We start from the raw sequence: 5,978 nt of genomic DNA on the forward strand, positions 1-5,978 counted from the left end.
GATTCCGGGATCAAACCTGGATAAGCAGCATGCCAGGAAAGTGCCCTATCCACTGTGCTATCTCTGGATCCCCATTAAACTTTAATCTTGAAATTAAAAAAAATCCACAATCATTTTTTGGGGGGACACTCCCAGTTGTCCTCAGAACTTACTCTGGTTCTGTGCTCAGGGATCACTGCTGGTGGTGCTCAGGAGAACATATGAGGTGCTGCGGGTCAAACTTGAGTTGGCTGTATGTATGTACTATCTCTCTGGCTCCAGATTCACAAGCTTTTTAACAGTATCCTTGAAGGCTTATTTTACCTGTTGGTTTCTTAGAATGTAATGGAGGGGTTCAACAGAGGTACAACTGAAATAATGAGTAGAGCTACTCCCTTGTTGAATGTGCCTCCTAATGATGAAGGCTTGATGTAAATGAAAATGCAGCTTCCATAAGAGAGGGAGATATGATCATGTGAGAAAAACATGTGGAAAAAGCTTTTGTCCTTTGCTGGGCAGAAGGTATCTTCAGAATAGTTCTGATGAACTATTTCCTACAACAGAATAGTTCTGATGAACTATTTCCTACAACATGTAGGAAAGAATCCCAAGAAATAGGGTGACCATTAGGGTCACAGATGCCACAAGAAAAACAATCTTCTCTGAGGCATGTGTCTGAACAGGAAAGTCCACGGAGAGGCTCATAATCACAGAAATAATGATTCAGTTTGTTGGATGCACAAAAGTGCCGTTGACTCATCAGAGTGAGTAGTGGTATAATAACCATTAAGCCAGCCAACCAAGAGTAGATTACCAGTACCATGCTATTCATAATGGTCATGTAATTCAGAGGTTTACAGATAGCCACATAGTGATCATAGGACATGGCAGCCAGAAGATAAAACTCTGTTGATCCAAGGAATATGGCAAAGAAATAGTGAGTGAATTCTGGATAGATCAACAAGAACAAAATTCAGCAAGGAAACATTGGCTTTGAAAGAAGAAATAGAAGAGAAAGTTCTAATAGACCTATACAGGGCTTCACAACCCAAAATGAAAGAATACACATTCTTCTCCAGTGCACAGGGAACATTTTCCAAAATAGACCACGTGCTAGGCCACAAAACATACCTCAATAGAATCAGGAAGATAGAAGTAGTATCAACAATCTTTTCAGACCACGATGTGCTCAAGATAGAAGTGAATCACACAAAGACACCGAGAACCAAATCAAACACCTGAAAATTAAACAACTCAATGTTGAACAACAAGTGGGTCAGGAAAGAAGTCAAGGACGAAATCAAAAGATACCTGGAAACAAATGAGAATGAAGACACGAGCTACTAGAACCTATGGGACGCAGCTAAAGCCGTGCTAAGAGGAAAATTTATAGCGTTGCAAGCATTTCTAAGGAAAGAAGAAAGGGCCTAATAGATAACCTAACCACACAGCTCAAGACTTTATAAAAAGACCAACAAAAGGAACCCAAATTTGGCTGAAGGAAAGAAATAACAAAACTTAAAGCAGAAATAAAGGACATGGAAACCTCCAAAAATCCGAAAGGAAACCAAGAACTTGTTCTTTGAGAAAAAAAAAAAAACAAGATTGATAAACCACTAGCAAGACTCACAAAGAAAGAGAGAGAGAGAGAGAACACCAATAAACCAACTTAGAAATGAAAAAGAGGACATCACAACAGAAACCAATGAAATTCAAAAGATCATCAGAGACTACTTTGAGAAACAAGAGAATTTAGAATAAATGGATAAATTCCTGGATTCCTATAATCTCCCAAGATTGAACCAAGAAGACTTGGGATACCTGAATAGACCCATTCATATCAAGGAAATTGAAGTGGTAATCAAAAGTCTTCCCAAAAACAAAAGCCCAGACCCAGATGGGTTCACTGGTGAATTCTTCCAAACATTTGAAGTAGACCTGTTGCCAGTTCTCCTCAAGCTTTTCCAGGAAATTAAAAAAAAAAAAGGAACTCTCCCAAACAGCTTCCCAATCAGGCACATATCTCCCTAATACCAAAAGCAAACAAAGACACCACCAACAAAGAAAACTATAGGCCAATATCCCTGATAAACACGGATGCGAAGATCCTCAACAAAATATTAGCAAATAGAATCCAACAACTCATCAGAAAGATCGTACACCACGACCAAGTGAGATTCATTCCGGGGATGCAAGGATGGTTTAACATTCGGAAATCAATCAACATAATCCATTATATCAACAAAGTAAAGATAAAAACCATATGATCATATCAATAGACTCAGAGAAATCTTTTGACAAGATACAGCACCCATTCATGATGAAAACTCTCACCAAAATGAGTTTTGAAGGAATTTTCCTAAAGATAATCGAAGCCATCTACGACAAACCCATGACAAGCATTTATCTTCAATGGCGAAAAACAAAGGGCCTTCCCTCTAAAGTCAAGGGCTAGACAAGGATGCCCACTATCACCACTTCTGTTCAATATAGTACTGGAAGTACTTGCAATAGCATAGGGAAGAAAAAGACATTAATGGCATCCAGATAGTAAAGGAAGAAATCAAGCTCTCATTATTCGCAGATGATATACTATATTTCGAGAATCCTAAATAATTGACCATGAAACTCCTAGAAACAATAGACTTGTACTGTAAAGTTGCATGCTATAAAATTAATACCTCCAAATCCATGGCTTTCCTATATGCAAATAATGAGACAGAAGAAAGTGACAGGAAAAAAACGATCCTGTTCACAATCATGCCCCAGAAAATCAAATAGCTTGGAGTCAGCCTAAATAAAGAGGTAGAGGACCTCTACAATGAAAACTACAAAACGCTACTCCACGAAATAAAAGAGGAAAGGAGGAAATGGAAACATATCCCCTGCTCATGGATAGGAAGAATAAACATTGTCAAAAAGGCAAAAAATATATAAACGCATTATACAGATTCAATGTGATCTGTATAAGGATACCCATAAAATTCTTCAAAGAAATAGATAAAGCACTCCTGCAATTCATATAAAACAACAAACGCCCATGAATAGCTAAAGCAATTCTTGGGAAAAAGACTTGGGGAGGCATTACTCTACTACAAAGAGGTAATAATTAAAAAAGCATGATACTGGAACAAAGCCAAGGCCACAATGGAACTGGTTGGAATATCTGTACACAGAACCCTAAATGTATGAACATCTAATCTTTGATAAGGGAGCAAGAAATGTGAAGTGGAGCAAGGAAAGTCTCTTCAACAAATGGTGCTGGCATAACTGGACAACCACATGCAAAACAATGGGCTTAGACCTCGACCTAACACCATGCACAAAACTCATATCAAAATGGATTAAAGATCTCAACATCAGGCCAAAATCCATAAGATACATTGAAGACAAGGTCGGCAAAACCCTCTATGATATCGAGGCCAATGGTATATTCAAAGATGACACTTCTCTGACCAACCAAGTGGAAACAGAGATAAACAAATAGGACTATCTTAAATTAAGAAGCTCCTGCACCTCAAAAGCTACAATAACCAGAATACAAACACAGTCTACAGAATGGGAAAGAATATTTACCCAATACCCATCTGATAAGAAGTTGATATCAAGGATATACAAAGCACTGGTTGAGCTCGACAAGAAGAAAACATCCAACCCCATCAAAAAATGGGGTGATGAAATGAACAGAAACTTTCTCAAAAAAGAAATCCGAATGGCAAAAAACACATGAGAAAATGCTCTACATCCCTATCATCCCCGAAATGCAGATCAAAACAACAATGATATATCATCTCACACCACAGAGACTGGCACACATCCAAAAGAACAAAGGCAACCGATGCTGGCGCGGATCTGGCGAGAAAGGGACACTCCTTCACTGTTGGTGGGAATGCCAACTGGTTCATCCCTTTTGGAAAACTGTATGGACGATTCTCAAAAAATTAGAAATTGAGCTCCCATTTGATCCAGTAATACCACTCCTGGGAATATATACCAGAGAGGCAAAAACGTATAGCTGAAATGACATCTGCAGTTCTATGTTTATTGCTGCCCTGTTCACAATAGCCAGAATCTGGAAAAACCCGAGTGCCCGAGAAGAGATGACTGGTTAAAGAAACTTGGTACATCTATACAATGGAGTACTATGCAGCTGTTAGAAAAGATGAAGTCATGAAATTTACATACAAGTGGTACTACATGAAAAGTATCATGCTAAGTGAAATGAGTCAGAAAGAATTACAGACATAGAAAGATTGCACTCATCATATTAACAAAAGAAAAGATAAAACCCACAGGATCATATCAATAGATGCAAAGAAAGCATTTGACAAAATTCAGCACCAGTTTATGATGAAAACCCTCGCCAAAATGGGTATAGATGGAACTTTCCTCAATATAGTTAAAGCCATCTACCACAAACCTCATCAAGCACCATCCTCAATGGGGAAAAACTGAGAGCCTTCCCTCCAAGATCAGAGATGAGACAAGGATGGCCACTCTCTCCACTGCTGTTCAATATAGTACTGGAAGTATTTGCAACAGCAGTTAGGCAAAGAAAAGATATTAAGGGAATTCAGGTAGGTAAGGAAGAAATCAAGCTCTCACTATTCGCAGATGATATGATACTATACTTAGAGAACCCTAAAACCTCTACCAAGAAACTCCTAGAAACAATAGACTTGTATAGTAAAGTTGCAGGCTATAAAATCAATACCCAAAAGTCCATGGCTTTCCTATACGCAAATAGTGAGAGAGAAGAAAGTGACATGAAAAAAAAAATCCCGTTCACAATTGTGCCCCAGAAAGTCAAGTACCTAGGAATCAGCTTAACTAAGGAAGTAAAGGACCTGTACAAAGAAAACTACAAAATGCTGATTCAGGAAATAAAAGGGACACGAGAAAATGGAAAGATATCCCCTGATCATGGATCAGGAGAATTAACATTATTAAAATGGCAATACTTCCCAAAGCATTGTACAAATTCAATGCAATCTTTATAATGATACCCATGACATTCTTCAAAGAAATGAGCCATTTCATGTTTTTCCAGATCTAAATAAAATCCATCTATCTTTCATAATTTATAAAAAGGCAAATGAAAGTATTTAGTACTAGGACATTGATCCCATCTTTTTAAATTAAAAAAAAGTAAGGAGAGTGCCATTGAAAATTAGGAAAAATCTACAAATTTAGACCAAGTAGCATGCAAGCAACATAACTTTTGTGTTTTCTTGTTAACGCCAATGCTTCTTTTACCTGAAATGATGTGATTTTTGGTGAATAATCAGTAGTTTTCCTTAAGGTCTCATTAACAAGTACTATGTGCAAAAATCATATAGAACTAAAGGATGAAATTATATATAATTACATGTAACATCAATATAAATATATAATTATATTTGTATGTTAAATTATACATTTCAATTCTCTTCCTTTATTGAAAGTTCTATAAGTTACAAATTTCATATAATATACCACTGTAGCACTGTCCTCCTGTTGTTCATCCATTTGCTCAAGCAGGACCAGTAACATCTCCAGTGTGAGACTTGTTACTGTTTTTGGCATATCAAATACATCACGTGTAGCCTGCCAGGCTTTGCCGTGGGGCTCATAATATAATATAGATTATATTTTCCCATGTAATTGTATGCATATTTAAATATAGAATAAAGGCACGAAAAATTAAAAAATGTAGGGGGCTGGAGCTATAGTACAGTGGGTAGGGTGCTTGCCTTGCATCCAGCAGATCTGGGTTTGATTCTGCCATTTCACATGGTCCCTTGAGTTCCACCAGGAGTAATTCTTGAGTATCACCAGGTGTTGTCCAAAGAAAAAAATTTTTTAAAAATTGAAAAATAAAAGTCAGTATCTTTTTAGCATTTTGACCATAATGCATTTCATATCATTTTCTGTCAAGGAAATATGCATTTTCACAAAAAACTCCTTACTATTACAAATGATCTCATATTTTAAAATGCAATGTTTTTCCTTAAACATTT

The 5,978-nt window shown here is 37.1% G+C and overlaps 1 pseudogene; it reads right to left on the bottom strand.

The window, feature by feature from the left end:
- Positions 1–243: 243 nt before the first annotated feature.
- On the bottom strand, positions 244–2,373 carry LOC130029101 (olfactory receptor 2AP1-like; annotated as a pseudogene).
- Between the last annotated feature and the right edge of the window lie 3,605 nt (positions 2,374–5,978).

Source organism: Sorex fumeus, unplaced genomic scaffold, assembly GCF_029834395.1.
Source record: "Sorex fumeus unplaced genomic scaffold, SorFum_2.1 ptg000042l, whole genome shotgun sequence".
Classification (NCBI taxonomy): domain Eukaryota; kingdom Metazoa; phylum Chordata; class Mammalia; order Eulipotyphla; family Soricidae; genus Sorex; species Sorex fumeus.